General features: G+C 44.4%; 2 pseudogenes; one reads left to right on the plus strand and one right to left on the minus strand.

Moving 5' to 3' along the window:
* Positions 1–5,286: 5,286 nt before the first annotated feature.
* On the minus strand, positions 5,287–7,706 carry LOC101618213 (annotated as a pseudogene).
* Positions 7,707–12,691: 4,985 nt separating this feature from the next.
* LOC101593622 lies at positions 12,692–13,440 on the plus strand (annotated as a pseudogene).

Here is a 13,440-nt window from a genome sequence, read left to right on the forward strand (position 1 = left end):
CTCTCCAGTCCCCTTCTTTGTTTTTTTGAGACAGTGTCTTAATTTGTATCTTAGGCTAGCCTGGAACTCACTATGTAACCCTAGTTGGCCTCAGATTCATGGCAATCCTCCTGCCTCATCCTCCTGAGTGCAATCATGATGAACCTACCACCTGTCTTTATTGCCTTTCAAATAGCGAATGATTTCATACTAGGCAATGTGCTAGATGGGAATGTTTTGTGTATTATGCTTTTTTGTTTGTTTGTTTTGTTTTTCACAGTAGCATCTTGCTCTAGCCAAGGCTGACCTGGAATTCACTATGCAGTCTCAGGTGGCCTCGAACTCATGGTGATCCTTCTACCTCTGCCTCCCAAGTACTGAGATTAAAGGTGTGCACCACCACACTGGCTTTCTCCCTCTTCTTCTTTATCCTCCTCCTCCTTCTTCTCTTTCTCCTTCTTTTTTTGAGGTAGAGTTTCACTCTAGTCCAGGCTAACCTGGAATTTACCACTATGTAGTCTCTGGGTGGCCTTGAACTCTCAGTGATCCTCCTATGTGGGCCTCCAGAGTGCTGGGATTAAAGGCATATGCCACTATACCCAGGTTTTTTTTTTAATTATTATATGTAAAAAATAGACTTTCACTGGCTGTGGTGGTGCATGCCTTTAATCCCAGCACTCGGGAGGCCCACATAGGAGGATCACCATGAGTTCAAGGCCACCCTGAGAGTACATAGTGAATTCCAGGTTAGACTGGGCTAGAGCGAGACTCTATCTAAAAAAAAAAGCCTTTCAACAATGTCTTTCACCACCTCAGAAATGATTTTTGCAACTTTCTCTTATAGCTTTTCCCATGAGGTACATAGCTTTTCACAAGCATTGTAACCATTATGATTACACAATTTCCATGCTCTATTTAACTGTCTGATTTTGCATCCATTATTCTAATTAAATCCTCGAAACTATCTTTGGGGGTGGTGCTATCAATCCACTTCACAGAGAAGGAAAGAAGCAAAGGCCACTGAGGTCAAATAACTTACCTGGTTACACTTGGCCGCTTGGCTTTCTACAAACTGCTCATTCTATTGGCATTTCAGTCCCGTCTGGAAAGCCAAGATATTATCTGCCTTCTCGAATACAAAATCAAACAGGAATGCCAAGTGTGAAGTTCTGGTGTGAAGCACCTGGTTTAGAGAAAACAATACTTTATTTAATTTTTTTTTTTTTTTTTTTTTTTTTTGTGGACTGGAGAGATGACTTAGGGGTTAAGGCACTTACCTGCAAAACCAAAGGACCCAGGTTCCCCAGGACCCATGTAAGACAGATGTATAAAGTGGTGCATGTGTCTGGAGTTTGTTTGCAGTGGCTAGAGGCCATGGTGTTTCTCATTCTCTCTCTCAAATAAATAATTAAAAATAAAAATATTGGGCTGGAGAGATGGCTTAGCGGTTAAGTGCTTGCCTGTGAAGCCTAAGGACCCCGGTTCGAGGCTCGGTTCCCCAGGTCCCACGTTAGCCAGATGCACAAGGGGGCGCACGCATCTGGAGTTCGTTTGCACAGGCTGGAAGCCCTGGCGTGCCCATTCTCTCTCTCTCCCTCTATCTGTCTTTCTCTCTGTGTCTGTCGCTCTCAAATAAATTAAAAAAAAATAAATAAAAATATTAAAAAATATTTTTTGCCACACATGGTGGTTCATTACCTTTAATCCCAGCACTCAGGAGGTTGAGGTATAAAGATCACTGACAGTTTGGTTCAAGACCAGTCTGAGACTAAATAGTGAATTTCAGGTCTGCCTGGCTTAGAATGAGACCCTACCTCAAAAAAGCAAAAAAAGCCGGGCGTGGTGGCACACACCTTTAATCCCAGCACTCGGGAGGCAGAGGTAGGAGGATCTCCGAGAGTTCGAGGCCACCCTGAGACTACATAGTGAATTCCAGGTCAGCCTGAGCCAGAGTGAGACCCTACCTCGAAAAACCAAAAAAAAAAAAAAAAAAGTTTTTTTTTTTTGTTTTTTGTTTTTTGTTTTTTTGAGGTAAGGTCTTGTGGTAGTTCATTACTGTCCTGGAACTCTCTCTGACATCCAACTGGCTTCAAACTAACTAATACTTCTATCTCTGCTTAAGTAGTGGTACTATAGGGTTGCACCACCAAGCCCAGCCTTGAAAGGTTTTTGTTTTCTTTTTACAGGTGTCCAATGTAATTAAACTGAGTACTCAACAACAGGGTGGAAGAGGTAGCTCAAATGCTCACTGACCATGCTTCCTGACTTCATGTTCACTCTCCTCACCTTGGGGTCTTGGAATTGGTCCCATTGGGGTCTGAAAACAGAAAACACTCCAAAGAGCCCTTCTTTACTTTTATTTATTTATTTTTACTTTCTTTTTATTTATTTATTTTTTATTGACAACTTCCATAATTGTGAACAATATCCCATGGTAATTCTCTCCACCCCCCACTTTCCTCTTTGAAACTCCACTCTCCATCATACCCTTTTCCTATCTTAATCAGTCTCTTTTTTATTGTGATGTCATCATCTTTTCCTCTTATTTTGATGGTCTTGTATAGGTAGTGTCAGACACTGAGAAAATAGATATCCAGGCCATTTTGTGTCTGGAAGAACACGTTGAAAGGAGTCCTACCCTTCCTTTGGTTCTTACATTCTTTCAACCACCTCTTCCACAATGGACCCTGAGCCTTGGAAGGTGTGATAGAGATATTGCAGTACTGAGCACTCCTCTGTCACTTCTTTCCAGTACCATGATGCCTTCTGAGTCATCCCAAAGTCACTGCCATATGAAAAGAGAAAGTTCTCTAATGAAAAAGTGAGAGTAGCATTAAGATATGGGTATGAAAATTGAGAGAAGTGCTTACTGGGCAGTTTGATAAACATAGTATATACATTTAGCCAGACAGCAGCAGACATTACACCCCTAGGGCTCAAGACTACCACTGTTACAGGTTTTCAGTATCAGGGATGTATTCCTTTCCATGGAGCGGGACTCAGTCAAATTAGAGGGTGGTTGGTTTTCCCCATAATAGATATGCCACTATTGCACACATTGGCTCATTTGGCCTGGCTGGACAAATATAATGCTTGCAGTGTCTACTGTTGATTATCATCACTGGTGATTTATCTCTCTCCCTCTGAACTGCATGCAGTATAGCTTTTTCTAGCTTTCTGTCAGCTGGTCTACATGGAGGAGGTTTTCAGCTCAGCTCCAGCTTGATTTCTCAGTGACCTTGCAGTCTAAGTATGTGGTGTCTTCAGCAATAGGGTCTTACCATCTATTCCTGGTGGGAAGCCAAGGGCCTTGGCCATGGCCTGTAATGTTCTGTGGGCATCAGGGACTTCCCTGGCCAACATTCACTGGAAGGTATCCCATCCCTGGCACTGAAAATTTTCTAGCAACAATCTATGGCTCCTGTGTATTCCATTGTCCAAAAAAGTAGGTTTCCATATATCTTATTTATATCCTCTTAGATTTTGATTAGCCTTCCTTCCACCTTTCCTTTACTCAATCTCTTTCCCTGACCTCACTTAGACCTTTTCACCCCCATCAATCTATTCTTCTACTTACATATATACAATACCATCCTATTAAGTACCCCCTTCCTCCCTTTCTATTCCGTTTATATCTCCTTTCTTTTCTTTTTTTCTTTTTTTTTAAATTTTATTTATTTATTTATTTGACAGCGACAGACACAGAGAGAAAGACAGATAGAGGGAGAGAGACAGAATGGGTGCGCCAGGGCTTCCAGCCTCTGCAAACGAACTCCAGACGAGTGCGCCCCTTTGTGCATCTGGCTAACGTGGGACCTGGGGAACCCAGCCTCGAACCTGGGTCCTTAGGCTTCACAGGCAAGCACTTAACCACTAAGCCATCTCTCCAGCCCTATATCTCCTTTCTATCTTATTGGCCTCTGATACTGAGTTTTCTTCCTACTTACACAGATGTTTATTTTTTCTTTTTAGTTTTTTGACATAGTCTCAGGGTGGCCTTGAACACACAGTAATCGTCCTACCTCTGTCTCCTGAGTGCTGGAGTTAAAGATGTGCACCACCCTACCTGGTTTCAAATTGGAGCCATTCTCTCTGAAGAGCTTATTCTTCAATTTACTGGCATCACACATACTTCCTAGATTGAGAGATGAAGGGCTACTTGGCTGGCTCAAATTTAGGCTTTATTTATTTATTTTTTCTGACTTCATTATTTATTAAGTAGGTTTCCACACATGGCTTTTTAAATAATCCAGGCAGGGGGAGCAGGGACAGGAGGGCACACTTGTAGCTCTCTTCTACCTCCAGCACACAACTATTTACATTTTAGCAAGTGGACACACCTAGCTAAGGAGGAGACAATAAAGTTGGGAGAGGGAGGACCCCAGGAGAACAAACAGCAAGGCTTCTTTCCCTCAGCCCATCCCCTCCCCCCAACCATCCAAGTCTCTGGTGGTGTCCGGTGGTGTCCAGCTCCCATTCCTTCCCCAATTTATGGAAGTAAGGTTCTTCTCACCAGAACAAGAGCACTTGGGATAACAATAGGGTCCCCTCACCAAAAATCACCAAAAGAAACACACACACACACACACACACACACACACACACACACAGCCCTGGAATACCAATAGGGTATTACCTCCTCCAGAATAAGCAATTCTGGGCTGAGGCAGAAAAGCAGCTTGACGACTATGGGACCCCATGCTAGGATTAAGGGCCCTTTATCTAAAATAAGAGCTGCTGGAGTATTTTAAGGAAAGCATCCTTGCCCAAGTGAGAGCTTTTGAACTAAGTGGCTAAGTTTGTGGTGGTAGTGTTAAGAGGTGCCAGTGTAGGGACTACAATGTCAGAATAAGAGTCCTAGGGCTCAGAAGGAAGGAACTCCAACCAAATACACATCTTTAACAGAAGGAAAGAATTCCCCTTTTCCAAATAGTGGATCACAGGTTCTGGGAGTATCAATCACAGAACTGGGATGGGAATTGGGAAGACCTGGCTGATCTTTTGAGCCCTGATCCCTAGTCCCTGATCTTAGCAATACTGGGATTTTATTTTATTTATTTATTTTTTAAATTTTTATTAACATTTTCCATGATTACAAAATATATCCCATGGTAATTCCCTCCCTCCCCACCCCCACACTTTCCCATTTGAAATTCCATTCTCCATCATATTATCTCCCCATTACAATTGTATATATGTAATTACAATACTGGGATTTTAAACAAACTGTATAATCAGGTCAACATATACACATCTATCCCTTGTGGCATAACCATGGGATTCCAAGTAGTAAGATCCTGGCTGGGCCTAGGGAAGCAGGGACCAGGGCAAAGGGTTGGGGCTTCCTTTGAAGGGGCTGATGGCTGCTTTGTCTGCTGGCGTTTGCATCCAGCGGTCCAGCAGAATCACTTCCAGTGTGGGTGGGAACAAGGTTTAGGGGCCAGACACTGGCGGATTAGGGCACAGCAATCTGAGGAGGCATGAGCAGGGAAGTGGAGCTCAGCCTCCAGAATCTCCTGGTTCCTCTCAAATGGAATGTCCCCGCACACCATGTCATAGAGGAGGACACCCAGTGACCAGACAGTGGCTGGAAGGGCATGGTAACTGGTGTCAAGAGATCCACTCTGCAGGGTTGTACACTCTTGTCCCATCAAAGTCCGTGTAAGGTTCATCATGAAGCAGTGCACCAGAACCAAAACCGATGAGTTTTATACAGCCCCGGCACAGGTCTATCAGGATGTTCTCATCCTTGATATCGCGATGGGCAACTCCATGGGCATGACAGTGCTGTACAGCTGCGACCTTTCTCAGTGATGTAGTCAACAAGACCCTGGGCAGGCATGGGTGGCTCAAGGACCAGCATGAAGCCTTCTGGTGTTTCAAACCAGTCAAGCAGATGGATCACACCAGAATGCCCATTGCCTTTACCCACTTTCTACAGCAGTGCCACTTCAAGTGGGCATGTGACTGAGTCTGACAAGGTGGACCAGCCCAGCACATGATTCCGGGAGATTACTTTGATGGCCACCTGGTGTCTATCTGTGACGTGGTGTCCTTCAAAGACAGCTAGGTTTTATTTATTTTATTAGATGGACTGATTCATAACTTGGCTGTGCATATCATGAGGCCTACTTCTCCAGCTTTTTTGTTTTGTTTTATTTTAAGTTTTGAGCTTCAGTCTCACTTTCGCCCAGGGTGACATGGAATTCACCATGTAGTCTCAGGGTGGACTCTCACAATCATCCTACATCTGCTTCCCAAGTGCTGGGATTAAGGGTGGGCCCCACCACGCCCAGAGAAATAGCTATTTTATTAGCCAGACAATGTTTCTTCTTTAATGGGATCATGCTTTTTTTCTCAATTTTTATTAACACTTTCCATGATTTTAAAAGGATCCGTTGGTAATACCCCCTACCCTCCCACTTTCCCCTTTGAAATTCCATTCTCCATCATTTCCCCTCACCATCTCTATCAGTCTCTCTTTTATTTTGATGTCATGATCTTTTCCTCCTCTTATGATGGTCTTGTGTAGGTAGTGTCAGGCACTATGAGGTCATAGATATCCAGGCCATTTTGTGTCTGGAGGGAGCACATTGTAAGGAGTCCTACTCTTCCTTTGGCTATTACATTCTTTCCGCCATCTCTTCCGCATTAGACCCTAAGCCTTGGAGGGTGTGATCAAGATATTACTCAGTACTCCAGTCATTTCTTTCCAGAACTATGATACCTTCTGAGTCATCCTAAAGAAAAGAGAAGATTCTCTACCCAAAGTGAGAATAGCGTTAATATAAGGGTATACATATTAAGAGAAGTGCTTACTGGGCAGTTTGATAAGCATAGTATATACATTTTTCCAGACATCAGCAGATATTACACCCCTAGGGCTCATGACTACCCCTGTTTTAAGTTTTCAGTATCAGGGATGTGTTTCCCCCCATGGAGCGGGCCTCCAGTCCAGTTGGAGGGCAGTTCGTTTCCATAATGAAAGACATGCCACTATTGCACCCGTTGGCTCATTTGGCTGGCTGGCCAATTATAAGGCTTGCAGTGTCCACTGTTGAGTATCTTCACTGGTGGTATTTATTTCTCCCATTGAACTCGATGTAAAATGGCTTCTTCCAGCTTTCTGTCAGCTGGTGGGATCATGTTTTTTTTTTTTTTAAATATTTATTTATGAGAGAGAGGCAGATCAAGAAAGAATGGGCATGCCAGGGCCTCTAGCTGCTGAAAATGAACTCCATGTGCATGTGCTTTCTTGTGTATCTGTCTTTACATGGGCACTAGGGAATCAAATCTTGTGCATCCTTTGGCTTTGCAAGAAATTGCCTTAACTGCTAAGCCATCTCCAGCCCAGGATCATGTTTTATAAGCATTATTGTCATAGAGAAATTAAGATAGTTTATCAAGCCAGGTGTGGTGGACTTTAATTCCAGCACTTGGGAAGCAGAGGTAGGAGTATCACTGAGTTCTGGGCAAGCCTGGGACCACAGAACGAATTTCAGGTCAGCCTGGGCTAGAGTGAGATTCTCTCTTGAAATAAACAAACAAACAAACAAACAAAAAGATATTCTATCAAAATAATCCCAGTATTGGTGAACGTTAGTTCAGTAGTTGGTATCCACCCCTGAGAAGTACACCTGCCAACAATGAAGCTCCAATCCAGCAAGGGACTGAAGGAAGAGTCCTGTTTCCCATCCCCATCTAATATCTTTACCTCCACTGGCCATTCTCCAGAGGATCCATTCCGCCAGTTTTTCAACATTCAACACTATAGATCTAACAACTTCAACCACAGTGACCCACACTTGGAAGCAAAGCTAGGTTGGCTTCTAACTGGCCTTAGAAGTAGCCATGGATCAAAAGGAGCCATTCCCTTCTGGGGAAATGGCTTAGCGGTTAATGTGTTTGCCTGCAAAGCGTAAGGGCCTGTGTGTGATTCCCCAAGGCCCACATGAGCCAAGTGCACAAGGGGGAACATGTGTCTGGAGTTCGTTTGCAGTGGCTGGAGGCCCTGGCACACCCATGTTCTCTTTCTCTCTATCTGCCTCTTCCTCTCTCTCTCTCAAATAAATAAAAATATATATATGTTTTAAAAGGAGCCATTCCACTTACCTCCAAAACTTCAACTGGGACACTGCATAGGCTTCCTAGGACTCCTGTAACAAAGTTTCACAAACTTAGTGGTTTGAGACAAAAGAAATTTATTTTGTTTCAGAGGCTGAAAGTTCAATATCAAGGCACCAGTAGCACCAGACTCCCTCTGAAGGCTCCCAGAGAGAATCTGCTGCCTGCCTGTGTTTCAGCTGCTGGTAGTGATTCCAGCAATTTCTGACATTCCCTGGTTTGTAGGAGCATGTCTCTGCCTCTGCCATTTGATAGTGTTCTACCCGTGTGTTTTGCTTTGTGGTGTCTTCCCTTGTGGTTTTTCAAGGCAGGGTCTCACTTTAGCCCATGCTAGTCTGGAATTCACTATTTAGTCTCAGTGTGGCCTTGAGTTCATGGTGATCCTTCTACCTCTGCATCTCAAGTGCTGGGATTAAAGGCATGCGCCACCTCTCCCAGCTCCTGTCTTCCCTTCTAATAAAGATACGTGCCATGCTAAATATGAGCTCACCTAATGGCCTAACTTTAACTTGATTACATCTGCAAAGACCCCTATTTCCAGATAAAGTCACATCCACACGTGTGGGAGTTAGGACTAGAACAAGACCCAATTCAACCCATAACAAATACTAAGGGATTCCTCAGTAAAGGCTCTATTTTGGGGAAGGAGGTTGAAAATAATCAGGCCAACTCCAAGATGAGGGGGGGGAGAGAGAGAGAGAGACAAAGAGAGAGAGAGAGAGAGAGAGAGAGAAAGAGAGAGAGAGAAAGAGAGAGAGAGAAAGAGATTGAGAGAGAGAAAGGCATACCAAAATGGTGAGGAAATCAGGGTGAGAATGATCCTTGAATAATGGAGAGTGTGCTGGTCACTGAAGCTCTTCCACTGGTTCACTCTTTCCCCCTTTATTAGTGGTCAGCTGAGTGACCTGCTTCTTCCACTGGGCCCTATGTCTACTGCTTTCAAGTTGTTGTGATCAAAATACTTAATAGAACAACATAAGGGAAGAGAGGTTTATTTTGCCCCTGGTTTCAGAGGGCAGAGTCTATTGTATTGGGGAAGGTATGGTGGCAGGAACAATTCCATCAGTGGCAGTGGGGTGAAGTCTAGTTCACAGGGCAGCAGCTCAGGAAACAGAGGGAGTTAGGCCAGAACCAGGGAAGAGTATAACCTTCCAAGGCTTACCCTTAATAACCAGCCAGCTCCAACTCCTAGAGGTGCTACAGCATTCAAAACTTCAGATGGAAGGCTGAGCCTTCACGACATAAGCCCATGAGGGACATTTCAGATTCAAACCATAACAGGCTCTGACTGGAACTTTCTTGAGGTCAGTGTAGAACAGGTGGTGACCCCTGAGGACAAGCTCCCCAGCCAGGAGGTGAATGAGCAGTACACAGGAGTGGCAACATGTTCTCCACGAAGGCAAAATTCTAGCATGAAAGTTATCCTTCAATAAGCGTCATTTATTTCTACTTGGGAAAAGTGTTGTTTGTTGGTAATTATTTGAGACAAGATCTCTTAGATTTCCCATGCTGCTCTTGAACTTGTGATCCTTCTGCCAGGGCCTCCTGAGAGGTAGGGAGATTACAAGCAGTGTTTGATTTATCTCAACTTAATTTTTTTTTTAATTTATTTGAGAGAGAGAAAAGAGAGAAAAAGGCAGAAAGAGAGAGAGAAAAGGGGCACACCAGGGCCTTCAGTCACTACAAATGAATACCAGACACATGCACCACCTTGTGCATCTGGCTTACATGGATCCTGGGGAACTGAACCTGGGTTCTTTGCTTTCGCAGGCAAGTGCCTTAACCACTGAGGCATTTCTCCAGCCCTTAAATTTATTTTATTTACTTTTTTATTGACAAATTCCATAATTACAGACAATAACCCATGGTAATTTCCTCCCTCCACCCCACTTTCCCCTTTAAAACTCCACTCTTTATCATACCCCTTCCCCCTCTGAATCAGTCTTTCTCTTATTTTGATGTCATAATTTTTTTCCTCCTATTATGATGGTCTTGTGTAGATAGTGTTGGGTACTGCAAGGTCATGGATATCCAGGCCACTTTGTGTTTGGAGGAGTGCTTTGTAAGGAGTTCTACCCTTCCTTTGGCTCTTACATTCTTTCCACCACCTCTTCCACAATGGACCCTTAGCCTTGGAAAGTGTGATAGAGATATTTCAGTCTGAGCACTCCTCTGTCACTTCTTCTTAGCATGAAGGTGCCTTCTGAGTCATCCCAAGATCACCATCATCTGAAAAGAGTTTCTTTTCTCAAAAGTGAGAGTAACATTAGTATATGAGAACATTAAGAGAAGTGTTTACTGGGCAGTTTGGTGGGCATACTATATACATTTAGCCAGACAGCAGTAGACGTTACACTTCTAGGGCTCATGACTACCTGTGGTAGGTTTTTGTTTGTTTATTGTTGTTTTTTAAGGTTCTTACTCTGTAGCCCAGGTTGACCTTGAACTCAAAGTATTCTTCCTGCCTCCATCTCTCAAGTGCTGAGGTGACAGGTATAAACCATCATGCCCAGCTTCAGGAGGCCCTGGCACACCCATACTTACTCCCTCTCTATTTGTCTCTCTCAAATAAATAAACAGTTAACAACAACAACAAAAAAACTAGTGATAGATAACTGAGTGTGATGGTGCATGCCTTTAATCCTAGCACTAGGAGGCAGAGGTAGGAGGATCACCATGAGTTTGAGGCCACTCTGAGACTACACAGTGAATTCCAGGTCAGCCTGGGCTAGAGTGAGGCCTAACCTCGAAAAACCAAAACCAAAACCAAAAAAAAAAAAGACACAAAAGCACTTAAAATTTTTATTTATTTATTTATTTGCAAGCAGAAAGAGACAGTGAGAATGGGTGTGCCAGGGCCTCTTTGAGCTCTTGTGTGTGTACCAGTTTGTGCATCTGGCTTTACATGGGAACTGGGGAATTACATTCTTTTTTTTTTTTTTAATATTTTTTTTGTTTGTTTTTATTTATTTGAGAGTGACAGAGAGAGAAAGAGGCAGAGAGAGAGAGAGAGAATGGGTGCGCCAGGGCCTCCAGCCACTGCAAACGAACTCCAGACGCGTATGCCCCCTTGTGCATCTGGCTAACGTGGGTCCTGGGGAATCGAGCCTCGAACCGGGGTCCTTAGGCTTCATAGGTAAGGGCTTAACCGCTAAGCCATCTCTCCAACCCTGGGAATTACATTCTGGTTGTTAGGTTTTGCAGGCAAGTGCCTTAACTGCTGAGACACCTCTCCAGCCCCTCCCCTCCTTTCTTTGGTTTGTTTTTTTGAGGTAGGGTCTCACTCTGGTCCAGGCTGATCTGGAATTAACTATGTAGTCTCTGGGTGGCCTCATACTCATGGTGATCCTACAATGACAGACCACCCGAGCTGGGATTAAAGGCATGCGCTACCACACCCAGATTTCCAACCCATTTTATTATTACTATTATTTTGGTTTTTCAAGGTAGGATCTCACTCTAGCCCAGGCTGACCTGGAATTCACTATATAGTCTCAGGCTGGCCTCAAACTCACAGTGATCCTCCTACCTTTACCTTCTGAAGTGCCATGATTAAAGGTGTTCCCTACCATACCAGGTGGATTTTTTTTTTTTTTTTGAGATAGGGACTCACAATGTAGTCCAGGTTAGCCTTTAACTCCAGACAATTCTCAGCTTTCTGAGTGCTGAGATTATAGGCATTGGTCACCATACCTGGCATACTTCTTAATTTAATTTTTTTTTTAAAGGTTGAGAGTTGTAGCTCTGAGGAGCCCTTCTCTACCATGCTCAAGGCCTTGGGTTCCAGTGCTAGCCTCCCCCCACCCCACAATTTCTTTTTAAAATAGCTTTAAAGGTAAATGATTCCAGGTTGTGGAAAAACTTTCAGAGTGAGGATACATTGTCTTTACTTGTACATAGGGGGCTGGAGGTACAGCCCAGTGTGTGTATGTTTATTTAGCATACATGAAGTCCCCAGCACCTCCTAAACAGGGTGTGATGGCACATGCCTGTAATCTGGGCACTTGGGAGGTGAAGGCAGGGGGATCAGGAGTTCAAGATAATCCTTAGTTAATATGAATGAAGACCAGCCTGGAATGCAGAGACCATCTCAACAAAAATAGCTGGGAGTGGTGGCTCACACCCTTAATCTCAGCACTTGGGAGGCTGAGGTAGAAAAATCACCATGAATTTGAGGCCAGTCTGGGCTACAGGGTGAGTTCCAGGTCAGCCTGAGTTACAGTGTGAGACCCTATCTTGAAAAAAAGCCACAGACAATTTGAGGCTAGGGATATTGCTCTGTGGTAAGCACTTGCCTAGCAGTCCCAGCACCTGCCCCCACCCAAAGGAAGGATTAAACCAACTCCAGAGAGGGGGCTGATTGATTAAGTTTAGAGAGGCTGCTGGCCGGAGCAGGGCTTTCTTACCCTAAAGTGAGATCAGAATAGAATAGATTATCAAGGCTGGTGACTTGGGTGGAGATATTTGCATCTAGGCTTGGCTTTGGAAAGCCTACCTTCTTCCCTGCTTTCAGACAGCAGTGGTTCTCAGCTCTTTCTTGCAGCTCCCAGAGGATGCCAGCAGCTTCTGACTACTGTCTTTCCAGACCATGGCTCCTTGGCCCAATCCCAACAGACTCATCATAGAGACCTGGAACCCACAGTCCACTCCACCAACTGAGGACGAGAAGCCCAGCAAGAAGACAGACCCCCAGGGGAAGATCCCCTGTGCCTTCCAAGGGATTGGGAAACTCACTGTGCTCCTGGGGCTCCTCTACTTGCTCATGTGCTCCTTTGACAACCCTCAGCAGTGCCTTTCTGCTGGTTGGAGGAAAGATGGCTGGAAAGTTCCTCAGCAATAACTCCATCATGTCCAACCCTGTGGCGGGGCTGGTCATCAGAGTGCTGGTGACTGTCATGGTGCAGAGCTCCACCACGTCCTCATCTATCATTGTCAGCCTGGTGGCCTCCTCATTGTTGCTGGTGTGGGCTGCCATCCCTATCATCATGGGGGCTAACATTGGGACCTCCATCACCAACATCATCGTGGCATTCATAGCGGTGGGAGATCGGAATGAGTTCAGAAGGGTTTCTTTTCAAGAGCCACTGTGCCTGACTTCTTCAACTGGCTCTTTGTGTTGGTGCTCTTGCACTTGGAGGCTGCCACCCACTACCTGGAGCTCCTCACCAGCCTTGTAGTGAACACCTTCAACTTCAAGAATGGAGAAGATACCCAGCTCTTCTGAAAGTCGTCACTGATCCCTTCACAAAACTCATTATCCAGCTGGATAAAAAACTGATCCATCAGATTGCAATGAATGACAAAACAGCTCAAAACAAGAGCCTGGTCAAGATCTAG

Source organism: Jaculus jaculus, chromosome 8, assembly GCF_020740685.1.
Source record: "Jaculus jaculus isolate mJacJac1 chromosome 8, mJacJac1.mat.Y.cur, whole genome shotgun sequence".
NCBI lineage: Eukaryota > Metazoa > Chordata > Mammalia > Rodentia > Dipodidae > Jaculus > Jaculus jaculus.